Source organism: Furipterus horrens, unplaced genomic scaffold (genome assembly GCF_987537825.1).
Source record: "Furipterus horrens unplaced genomic scaffold, mFurHor1.1.pri manual_scaffold_1, whole genome shotgun sequence".
Lineage (NCBI taxonomy): Eukaryota > Metazoa > Chordata > Mammalia > Chiroptera > Furipteridae > Furipterus > Furipterus horrens.
In genome coordinates this window covers 38,586,308-38,599,033 of record NW_028327171.1, presented here as the reverse complement: position 1 = coordinate 38,599,033, position 12,726 = coordinate 38,586,308, and the positions used below count along the sequence as shown (strand labels likewise).

At 37.1% G+C, this 12,726-nt stretch overlaps 1 long non-coding RNA gene across 1 annotated transcript in view; it reads left to right on the top strand.

The window, feature by feature from the left end:
- The first annotated feature begins 663 nt into the window (after positions 1 to 663).
- The window catches only part of LOC150020899 (uncharacterized), a 324,472-nt gene continuing 312,409 nt past the window's right edge, over positions 664 to 12,726 (top strand). Inside the window, exon 1 of the long non-coding RNA XR_016511149.1 lies at positions 664 to 721. This is a non-coding gene — a long non-coding RNA (uncharacterized LOC150020899). The remainder of the gene's footprint in view (positions 722 to 12,726) is intronic.

The following is a 12,726-nucleotide window of genomic DNA, read 5'->3' as shown; positions in this document are numbered from 1 at the left end:
TTTTATTTATCTCACTATATTGACAAACTTAACTAGGTTGATAGGAATGTGCTATGATTGCCACCTCCTTAAAAAATCACCAAAAAATCTACTGGTTAAGCAAAGCTAAGTTTATTACTTCCACTGAAGTAAGAACAATACCTTCCTAAGAGCATCTCAGTTGGGTATCAAAGAGTAATGTAAGAAGAAGATATTTATAAAAATATGGAGTCTAATTTGAGTGGTTTAGGGATTTTCTAGGCAGAAAACTGATTAGGATTGAGGAAATTCTGTGGCATAATAACTTAAGGCTGGTGGACACAGTGAGGTGAGTGCTAGAGTGTCTTGGTCAGTAAACATTTTGATATGCAAGCTGTCTGCCAAATGAGCAGGATAACTGTCTTGAAAGAAGAGCTGTTTTCCCGGATGAGCAAACTATTTCTTTTTAGACAAATAGGTTGCAGGAATTTTCTGAAGCAAACATTGTTACATTATTTATTAGTCTACTGGCTTATATTCCAGGGCAAGAATTTCCTAGAACACATAGTTAAGTCATGTTGACACAGGTGGCCTCAATTCTCTGTCCTAATAGTTAATTTAAGTGGATGTAGGTTGTTTCAAATCTCAGCCCTTACTCCCTGCTCCCCAGGATCATTCTTCAGTCTGAGCTGGGGAAGTGGTGAAGCCAGATCTGCAGCATGTGTAAGGTATGGTGGTCATGTATCAACTTTCCAGTGCTTCTGTAAGTATCAAGTATTCTTCTTCTTTTCATTGGATGATTATTTTCGGACTCATTTAATAGGACAGCAGTAACACAATGACATTTAAGCCTTTGTAGACCTCACTTTTGGAACTGTATACTGACAAATACTAACTGAGTATTTATGATCAGAGTTTGTAGCCTACTACTAATCCAGAAGCCAATAGTATAAATCAAGAGAACAAAACTCATCCCTAATCTCAAGAGCTAATGGGAAGAGTTATGAGGGTATAAACCAAATGATTTAATTTCTCCTTTCTTTTCTTTCTTCCTTTTTTTTTTTTTTTTAACACCAGAGGTGTCTGTAGCAATATAAGTATAGCATTCTTCCCCTAAGATAACACATATTCTCAATTTTTTAAAGCGAGCATTTTATATAATGTGGCTGATTTTTATCCACTATTTGTACAATTTTATCAAAATTGCAAAGGAAAACTCTACGGATTTTCTTACATTGTCCCCTTCTCCTGCTCTATTTTCAACTACAAGCATGATGGCTGGCTACATAATTTGCAGGATGCAGTGGAATGTGAAAATGCGAGGCCCCTTGTTAAAAAATCTAGAAAGGTGCAGTTAAGCATATTAAAATATACTTTTCTTTTAATAATATATCGTTACTTATGAAACATAATAGGGATAATAGCAATACATCCGTGTATAACAAACAGCTCATGTTGATGTTCAACGTGAGCATTAATCCTTGAACAAGGATTTTCCCTCTTTTAAAGTGTATTTAACTTTAAGAAGCAGTGGAATTTGAAGATTTTGGGCTGCCTATAATGGAAAGGAACTGGGTCATAGAGAGTGTGCAGAAACACAGGAGGCGGAAAGAGGACAAGTTAGGTAAAGGCTGCTAGGTTCAAGTTGTGATTTGGAAGATCTAAAATAGATTTAAATTTTTTACATTTTCCATGTGTCTTGGCTAAGAATTCTTTTTAGGAAATAGTTTTGAAATCTGAATTTATTTGGGGAGTTTCTGCATACAAAGAAAAATTTATTCAATGAATATTTTCAATTCTACTCTTTTTTTTTGTTGTTGTTGTTGTTCTAAGGCAGCAGTTCTCAACCTGTCGAATGACCCTTTCACAGGGGTTGCCTAAGACCATCAGAAAACACACATATAATTACATATTGTTTTTGTGATTAATAACTATGCTTTAGTTATGGTTGAGGGTCACCACAACATGAGGAACTGTATTAAAGAGTCGCGGCATTAGGAAGGTTGAGAACCACTGTAATCTAAGGTGACTCTGGTATGATCAAGTTTTCTAGTATTAAAAATTCTCCCAAGTATCCACTATTCTTAATGATCTTTAGTACAATTATGCAATTTAGAAAGATAAGCAGTAAGGCAATTAGAGTTATAGTGCAAAACCACGTAAGAAACAGGAATTTGGCCCACAGGGGTTATTGACTGATATTGAGATGAAGCCATGAGTGTTTGTCTGTCAATGGTTGTTAGAATTAAGTTGCTGATGCACTTTGTGTCTTGGATCCTTTTACATTTAATAGTTGGCTTTCTCCAATTAGAAATTGATGAATGGGAATTTTTTGTAGATGGACTGTTTTGAGAAGAGATTGCTTCAGAACCACACTCTCATGAACAAAACAGGACAAGATGGAGGAAATGCTTTTATAAGATATTGGTGACTCAAGGCAGTTTTTGTCCTATAAAGGACATCAATGTGATGAGTCCTTCTGACCTTGTGAATCTTTGGAGTCTGCTTGAGAGATGGACTTAACTGTTCACCTCCCTGGGAACTGCCTCATATAGAATTATTGCAAATGATAATGGGGACAGATAAAGTCAATCAGTAGTGTAATCAATAACTAAGCAGATTTCTTCAAAGGGGAAATATTTTAAAATTTCTGAAGATAATAAAACAATTTATATGTCATCTCTAAGATATAAAATAAATCAGAATTTGAGGGCTCAAAAAAATAAATAAATAAGAGCTTAGATTCAACACCAGGCTTACTTCCCCTTCAGAGCAGGGAGCTCAAGGGGCTTGAGAGTCATGTGCTGTTGCTGCAGTGGTGGTGGTGGAGTCCCGGCTTGATCTTAGGGGCACTTCTGAGATTGTCACTGCTGACTCCCCAGCTGACTAGTAAAACATGCTAGTCCAACTGAGCTCATTTTATTAGATTTACTGCAGTGAGGACAAGCACTATATTGACAGTTTTCATTTTTTCTCAGAAGGGAGACATCAAAGGATAATGTTTAAACAGCTTTAGGGTCTATGCTCAGGAGTTTGTGAGGGATTTCAAGATGAGAACTGATTGAGTTGAACAAGATTTGTGACATAATAATTTAGGATTGGTAGACGAAGTGAGATGAGTGACATGAATCAAGTCTTGTTAAGTAAACTTTTGTAAGCTATTTGCACAGGTGAACAATCTATTGTCCTGAATGAAGAGATTTTGCCCAGATGAGAATTTCTTCTTCTTCTTATTTTTTTTTGTTGAAGAAATTGGTTTTTGAGAATTTCCTGCAGCAAAAAGTAAATATATTTATTCTGGTGTAATAATATCATTTTCCTTACTCATTTGTTCAAATAGGCATTTCTTATGGAACTGAGTCACACACCCAATAACTATGAAATTGAGCAGGCATTTCAGGAGGAGAGTATTAAATAATTGATTATTTAATGAATGACTATCCCCATAATAAATACGTATCATAATTGCATGTTCTCTTTAGTTCCTTTGCATCAGTCAAGATGTATCTTAAATATATTCTAAAAATTCTTAATTCTATAAATGTTAACTTTTTAAGTGTCAGAAATACATGAAATAAAAAGAGCAAACAGATAGGGCAAAACATTGCTGAATAGATGAGTTCTAACATTTGAAAACATTGATTTGGATTACACCTGGAAAATTAGAAAGAAATGAGACTGTAACTTCCATTTCCTCAGTCCCTGAGCCCCAGGGAAAATCAATCAATAGCAGTGTCCTGGGTGTCAGCTGGGCTTGCTCTTGTGGAATCTCCAGGGCTCCTAACATCTAACCCAATGAGCTTTCTGTGTGTGTCTGTAAGTCAAATTCTCTTGGTTATTATGCAGTGTAATACCCTGTTCTTACATATCCAGCTGGTGGTGCCTGCAAATGAGGCTTTCATTGCCTCTGTCATTGATGCCCAATATGCGTGCCAGGGCCAGTTCTGTGCTTCGTGTCCTCTCCGAAAGTTGTCAGCACTGTATCTTCTTCTTGTCAGTGTTACTTGTGGGGCACAGTGTTTGCTGTGCAAAAATCTTTCATAACCCTGCTTTTATGTTCTTTAGCCTCACGGTGACTTACTATTACATTTATTGGTTAAAAACAGTTATTTTAGCTTTTGTTCTTCCTAGGTTTCTAATGTGTCTATGGAGATCATAGTTGTGGCAAAACCAGGTGTGATCATAATTTTCTTCTGTTTCATGATTGCTGGCTTGTTGTTTGGCCATACTTGCTGCTTCATTTTCCTTGTTAAGATGTGGTATTTTCCACAATTATATTTAGACCTTCACACAGATTGGCCCCTGGCAGGGTGCCTCACGTGTGCTTAATCATGCTATGATATATAGTCAATCCTACAAACAAAACTTGAATTTGTAATATGCTGTGAGCACTATGCTGAATCCACTTCAGGAAAGTGATGTATAGGCATACCCTGCTGTGACCTATATGCAAATATGAGTTATATGCACATACTATGTCATTTTATATAGGGGACTTGAACATCCATGGATTTTGGTATCCCTGGGGGGTCCTGGAACCAATCCCTGTGGTTACTGAAGGACAGCTATATCTGAATGCCAAGGATAAACCAATAGCTAAAGTAGGAACTTAAGACAGTGTTCAGTTAAGAGTGGAGGACACTTGCCTGGGAGGAGTGCCTGGGTAGGGGCTCATTCATGAGATTTCAGGGAATAGAGCCCAGGTGGAAAGATATTAATATATCATCAGGGGTTACTAGAAAAAACATCTCTAATGGGGTGTAATGGCAGCAAGTGGAGACATTTTTTTTCTTCCTGAAGACCAGGGTCTGTGGGTGGCAGGGCAGGGAGGGGAGAGAGAGAGAGAGAGAGAGAGAGAGAGAGAGAGAGAGAGAGAGAGAGAGGGAGGAAGAGAAAGAGAGGGAGAGAGAGAGAAAAGAAAAGAAACTGAGGCAGAATGAAAGCATGTGAAAGGGAAACTAAACTCTCTGGTATTAAGGCCTTTTAAATATGGCATCTAAAGAAAGGTGGGTAACTGTATGATTTTAGGCAGATGGCAATGTTTTCTCATATTTAAAATGAAGTTTGAATTAGGTATTCTCTAAGTTTTTTTCATTTACAAATTTTGATTCCTAGCAGAGAAACCAAATTAATCTGTTAACCTAGGTACAGTTAGACTAACTATACCATGCATGTGACCTTCATATAATTTATAATATCAAAATTCCCTACTTTGATAAATTAGTTTTCTTTCTCAATGCTCTATTTGGTAGACTATCTATATAATTGTTTGGATGTTTCACAAAAAAGGTGGTATGCTAATAGTTAAGGACTCTGTTTTATTTTCAATAAATGCAGTCTTAAAGACTAAAATTTCTATTTAATATCTTATGTGGTATAGCAAGAAGAACATTGAATACGAGATAAGCTGTTTTAGGGATACCTAAGGCATTTCATCAAGTTAGGAAAATAAGGGACATCTAAGGTCAAAGTAATTCTTACTCTTAGTAGAGACATTTTTAGAAATGAGTCACATACATTTTGGAGAGTGAATATTGCAGCCAACAGCCAGCATAATTTTGTGTTTAAGCACTAAATATTTCTGGAACCAAACACACTTTCTACTGTGTGCAAACCAATACTGGGGCTAGGAAACAATTACTTAGCTACTTGCTCCAGGAAACACTTTCTCTGGGAAGGTATGACAGCGAAACAACGAAACAGTTTGATCATCAAACCTTGTTTCATGACTCTAACTATGATGTATTTTCTAATCCAAAGCTCTTTTGGTGTAATCTTTGCCCAGTTCTAGCCATTTCCTTCCTTTCAAGATTGCCTTAAAATCGCCTCACCTAAGCTCAAGAGATACCACCTCTAATTTCCAGTTTTTGAGATACTACTAAAACTATCAAGGTGATGGTCTCCCTTTCTGTAGTAAGTCTAACAAACTTATCATTTGATCAACAGACATTATTTGTCACTATTTAGAGACATCAGAGTTCACATGATACATTTATTAATTTATAACTAAATGGTTATCCTACATTATAAACACCATTATAGCTCATCTTTCTATATCTAGAACCACACTTTTAAAAATATCTCTGTAATGTGAAGTGTTTTAACTCTTGGCCGTGGAAATACAAGTATTATATATGAAGCTTCTTTTTATTTTTAAAGTAATGTTACCACCTTGGATTATCTCTTAGAACTAAGATTCTTTAGTTTTTTATCCTTAAATTAAATGGGAAAGAAACAAAAAATCTGACTGTCAAATTCTCCTTATACAGTTTGGCATTTCCCCTCTATTAACTCTGTCCCAGGATTGAGAAGAAGTTGGCTTTCTGAACTTTCATTTACATACTGTGCTGAAGCTGGAACTCTGGCTGCAGCTTGTTAAATTTATTGACTAAAAGTCCCTGGAGCTATTGAAGACTCTGACTTACTGTGTTTGAGAGATGTCACTTGTAGCCGATGGAAGCTTTTTACTTTCTACCATTTTCTGCATGAACAATTTATCTTACCTATTTTTTTCCTTAAAAAAAAAAAAAAAAAAAAAAAAAAAAACTTGTTCCAATCTATTGGTTGTTTCATTTGCTTAAAATATACAAACGTAAACTAAAGGAAAAATGACCCAGGAAGAAGTTCCAGGGAGGCATCTTCTACAAAGCTGTCTGAGGAATTAACCAAAGGCTATAAATTTGGACAGATTTTTCTTTGGCTGCAGCAGGCTTTGTACCAGTGCTAGAGACTCAGCACAAGATTTGTTTTCTAACAACCTTAATACTTCTTTTCTACAAGAAAGCCCTGAAGTTTAGAGGGTCAATATATTTCTGAACCTGGATATAAAATAAACAAGAGAGCAGAGGAATAACAACAACACAATAAAAAATCCTGATTTATACTTTACAATGCTTAGGAATATGGGTTTGTTGTTGACCACTACCCCTTAGCATGAGAACCTCTATCCTTAGCTTCTCAGGCAGGGGGTGGGGAGCTCAGGCTGCTCCCCTCTTGCTAGACCAGCCAGCCTCTGTACTCTGTGCTCTCAGATATGAAGGAAGAGTTGGATTAGATTCCTTGCAGTGATAGACCAAGTCCTGGGGATGGTCAAGGAAGGTCAGTGGCTGAAATAGATATACATATATAACTTAGCTGCTTCTATGGTTTTTACATTAGAACTTACAGAATAAACTGTATACAATGAATTAAGACCAGGCTTAATACATAAAGAAATAAATTTTCCCAACCTTGTTTTTTTGTTTTGGCTTTTTTTTTTGGTGCACCATTTATGTTTTTCAGAGACATTTTAATTTATTTTTCTTTATCATATATATATATATATATATTTATTTATTTATTTTATTTACATTCCTTATATATATTTACTTTATTTATTTCCTTATCATGTATGTGCAGATGAGAAGCCACATCAAGTCACATCTCCACTGCTCAGTTTGATTGGCAATTCTGCAGCAAGTTCTAAAATGATTTTAACCAATAACTAATATTTTAAAATCAAAATTGTTCATATAAAAAGTTCCAGCTTCTGGCCTCTGCTTTAAAAAGATCAGATGACCTAAAAATACTGAACTTATGTTCTCATGTAGGAACAGTTGCCTGAGCTGAGGAAGCCTATTTTTTTAGATGAGGCCTGTGTTAGTTACTCTACACATAGTGCCACCACTTCCATTTTTTCTTTATATCCCACCAGACTCATTGTTTACATTGCTTGGCTACTGCAAGTATTGGAATTTATGTTCCTTGATATATATAGGAGAAGAGGGTAGCACTAAATTAAGCTGGTGAGTTCAGGAATATCAAGATCATATAGGGTCTTGGATTTGGGATCAATGGGTTTAAAGAGGGGGGAACAACCTCATGTAATCAACATAGTAGTGATGAGAAGATTGGTATTCAAAGGGCTGCAGATCCTTTTCAAGTTCACTGAGCTGCTATGATGGCTAGATGAGAGATTTGGAATTCAGATTCCAAAACACAAACCTTTTACTGTTTTGTCTTGATTAACACAGGTTTCTGGAATGAGATTGAAGATCATTTATCAGATTAACATCAAACTAGCAATGAAAGTAAACAGTGAATAGAAATTGATTCTTATATGTGGCACTCTAGTTGATTCTATTTCTTTTGGGTTTGGTTGGGAGTAGGGAACAAGAGACTATGGGGAACCTCCCTGTGGAGGTCACATGTCCTTGGTATGGTGAAATGAAAGTGACAAAGACTCAGTTTAGGCCATATAAAAAAATGACAAAATCCATGGAATTTAATCATAAAAACTAAATTCACAGGGCAGTGTGCCAATATCTTTATTTCTAACGATTAATAGTTATATAACAATGACTGAATGGTATTTTATGGTTAAAGTCAAATGCATTAGTCCAAAGTGGAACATGCTTTCAGGATAATGAATTATAGAATAGACACTTGTATGTGTAGCATAGACTTAGAATAAAGGGGTTACTTTAGATAAAATTAATTCCTTCTTCCCTCCCTTCCTTTTGGCCTTTCAAAAATACAAATTGAGGATCCACTATACCCATCATATTTCTGCTAGCATTGGAGATATAGTGGTAAGTCAAGCACATATTTATATACTTACATTCATGTAAGTAGATATATAAACTATGATTGGAACAAGAAAAAATATATATATGGTGTTATAAGAATTTAATAATGCAACCTCGCTCAGACTGGCATATTGGATCACTCCCTTACAATTTGAAATTTAAGGTAAGTCTGGAAAGAAGATTTGTAGCTTGCCCAGTCAAAACTGGAAAGAGGAGCAATCCTCTTTACAAGAATAATAGGCATTACATTATAGGAAGTGGCTCAGAAGGAAATTTTTAAAAGGCTGCTATCACTAGCATGTCATGAGCAAATTAGATAATGGCAACCCCAGGATTGTCAGATAAAAGGTCAAATATCCAGTTAGATGTGAAATGTAGATAAACAATGAATAATTTTTAGTGTGGGACATACAGTTTATCTAAAAACATTGGCATCACCTGAGACTGGAGAGAAAGAACAGCAGACACATCAGCAGGAGCTTGGGAACTGCTTTAAGAACTTCTATTTCATTCTCAGTTCAATGAGAATTAGTTTGAGCTGGTGTAAGATATAACAAAGCCTATGCTTTAAAATTTTCTCCCTGCTGCTCTGTGGAGAGTGGACTAGAGGGGTAGGAATGGAAGCAGGGAGACAGCAATGAGGTTGTTGACAGAGTTTGGGAAAGGTGGTATCTTGAGCTATGACTGTGGCAGTAAGTGATGCTGGAAAGTGGTTTGAATCTAGATACCTTGTGGGCATAGAATCAGAAAAGACTTGGATAAGTGGCAAGCAGTGATGAAGTTATCAAAAATAATTTGGGTAAAGGACAGAGGGACCATATACTGAAATGTAGATATGCCAATCTTTGGAGAATATTTGAAGAGGGATTTAAGTTAATATCTGTCCATGTTAAATTTGGGATGCTTGTAAGATGTTCAAGTATAGATGCCAACTTGGCAGATGGATACATATCTAGGTCTGACTGAGAAAAGAGCTACGGGCTAAAAATATAAATTTGTCTTCAGCCAAATCTGGCCAAAAGAACAGAAGTAAGAGAATTAGTTGCCTCTTTGTTCGGCTAGCTTTAAGCTACTCTTCCAGTTACTTCATTCTGAGAATGTACCTTGTGCTTTTGAAGAATAATTAGGAAACAGTCTGGTTTAACATGAAAAATATTTCAAGAAACATTTCTTAGGGTGGGCGTTACTTTAAAAATTGCTATATGTTATCTTTTGATTTTTTAAAACTTCTATTTCCAAGAGAGATTGTGTAAAATTGTACATCTGTCTGGGAGGAAATGATAATGCATGTGCCACCCCAGTCTCTTCCACCATGCACTGACAGGGACATCAGTCTGATAATTCCTGGGGTAGTGTGCAAGGTTGTTTAAAGGAGAGAGAGAATAGAGACAGGACAATTTTAGTTTTTTATATTTATTTATTTATTTATTTATTTATTTTTGTTTTATTATAGCTGTCCCATTACCCACCCCTCCCCATTGCTCTCACCTGCCCTGCCCACCTCCCCCCTCTCCCCCGTCAATCCCTGTCCTGCTGTCCATGTCCATGAGTCATTTGTGCTAGTTCCTTGACTAGACCCTTCCCCTTCTTTCCCTTCTTCTTCTCTTCTAGATTTTTTAGAAGATTTTTGCAAATCCAAGTAAGAGGTAATTAGAAAGTAAATGAAAGAAAATAATTTGAGAGTGTTTTAGGCGTGGGATTGACAGAACTTCAAAGATGAGCTCTAAGGGCAGGGGATGATTCAAGAATTTTCTCTTCCCATGGTTTTTTCTTTTCATCCATTTCAGAGCTAAAACACAGAAGCTTTTTTCAAGTATTTCTACACTATCTCAAGCAAAAAGCCTGGCTTGCAGTAACAGAATTTTGCAGCGGTGAGATTTAGGAAATCTCTGAACTCTGAATATGACTGTTGGATGTAGAGTTATAATGGGTCCAGGAGCCTAAATGCTCCTTTAATGGCATATGGACGCAAACTGCCGTGTCTATGCATTGCTTTCTGGAAGCTTGGCGATGTCCCATTCTTTATCATCCCTTAATCTAGGAATAGTCATGGGCATGAAAACATGAAATCGGGGAGGATTAAAAATGGTGAAAGTGGTTTGTTTTTCTCCTTTGTCTCTTTCTCTGTCTTTTAGGCTAGCTCAGTAACTTTGCACAAAGTCCTATTTACCTATACTATTAATAATAGGAAAAATTAAAAATAATTTTATATTTTTATGTATTTTTTAACTTTGAGTCTTTAAAAAACATTTTTAAGTATCTATTGTCTTCATTAATAAAATATTTAGAGTATATGTACGTTGTATATTATGTCAATTTTTAAAAATATGCTTTATTGATTATGTTGTTACAGTTGTCCCAATTTCTTTTCCCTTTGTTCCCCTCCACACAGTAACCCCCCTCCCTCCAGTTGACCCCCACCTTATGCCATGCCCATTGGTTGTGCATATAGTTCTTCTCAACATCTTCCTGTCTACTCCACTCCCTCCTACTATGCTTCTTAACTCCTATACCATCTCCCTCCCTTTCCCCTCTTCCCCCCTCTCTGCTGACCTCCCCCACATACTGTTCCCCATACCTATAATTCTTTTCCCACTCTTGTTGCCTACTCAGTTTGCCTTTGTTTTGATTCCCTAGCTTCTGTTGTTGGTTGTTGTGATACAGTTTTCATTTTAATGTTCTTAGTTTTGATCCTCTTTCTCCTAAAAAAGTCCCTTTAACATTTCATATTACAGTGGTTTGGGTTTGATGAACTCCTTCAGTTTTACTTTGTCCTGGAAGCACTTTCTCTGCCCTTCTATTCTGAATGACAGTTTCACTGGATAGAGTAACCATGGTTGTAGGTTTTTGCTTTTTATTACTTTGAATATTTCTTGCCAGTCCCTTCTTGCCTGCAGAGTTTCTTTTGAGAAATCAGCTGAGAGTCTTATTGGGACCCCTTTGTATGTAATTCTCTTCTTCTCTTTTGCTGCTTTTAAGATTCTCTCTTTATCCTTAATTTTTGACATTTTGATTATAATGTGTCTTGTTGTGGTTCTCCCTGGGTCCAGTTTTTTTTTGAACTCTCTGTGCTTCCTAGACCTGTAAGTCTATCTCCTTCCCCAAGTTAGGGAGCTTATGCTTCATTATTTTTTCAAATAATTTTTCAATTTCTAGATCTTCTTCTTCACATTCTGGCAACCCTACGATTCAGATGTTGGCCCGTTTATAGCTGTCCCATAGGTTTTTGAGCCTCCCCTCATTTTTCTCACTTTTTATTTCCTCTTTTGGCACTGGTTGACTGTTTTTTACTTCCCTATGTTCTGATTTGTTGATTTGATCCTTGGTTTTCTTGCCCTCATCACTAGTTTCGTATGTGTTTTTGTTCATTTTAGCAGGATTGGCCTTCATTCCTTCCCCATCTTGTTTAAGATCTGCTCTTAGGTCTGTAAGCATTTTTATAACCAAAGCTCTGAACTGTGCCTCAGAAAGATTTCCTATCTGCTGCTTTGTTAGATTAGATATTTGCTGTCTGGTCAGCTGTGTCACCAGGATCTCTATCATGATCTGTGCCATCCTGACAGTTTTGTGTTTACCTTTACTTCCTGGGCAGGGCTGTCACACCTCCTATGCTATAGGGGGTGGAGCCCCATGCACTCGTCACAACTGGGCGACCCTTCTCACCATGCTGTGGCATTTTGTGTGGGGGCAGTGGTCCAAGATGGATTCCTGCTGTTCACTCTCTGCTGAGAGAGAGACCGGGAGCCTCTTCCTCTGTCCCCACCCTGTCTGGGCCTCACAGTCCAAGGCAATGGAGGTCTGCTTTCCCTGGCACTGGAATTTCGAGCTGACAGGTCTGGTCTGCAACCAAGGGTGCTCCCCAGGTGCCTCTCGCCTCCCCTTAAATACAGGTGTCTGTGCTTACCGCTGTCCCCCTGCCAATGCTGTAGCTGATGCTGCCATACAACTTGACCTCTCTGCCCCAGATTCACCCCTCCTACCTGTCTGGATGAGCACCACTTCTTTATAACGTCATACATTGGACATCCATTTATTTTCTTGAACTTCTGGTTATTTCTGGTTTTGCAGTAGTTCTATTCCTTCTTAGTTGTGGAGGGAGACAGAGCATGTCAGTCTGGGTCTCCATCTTGGCCGGAAGTCTCCTGTGTGTGTTATATGTCATTTCAATTTGAAGAAATCTCAGCATTCTTTTGTTCATTTT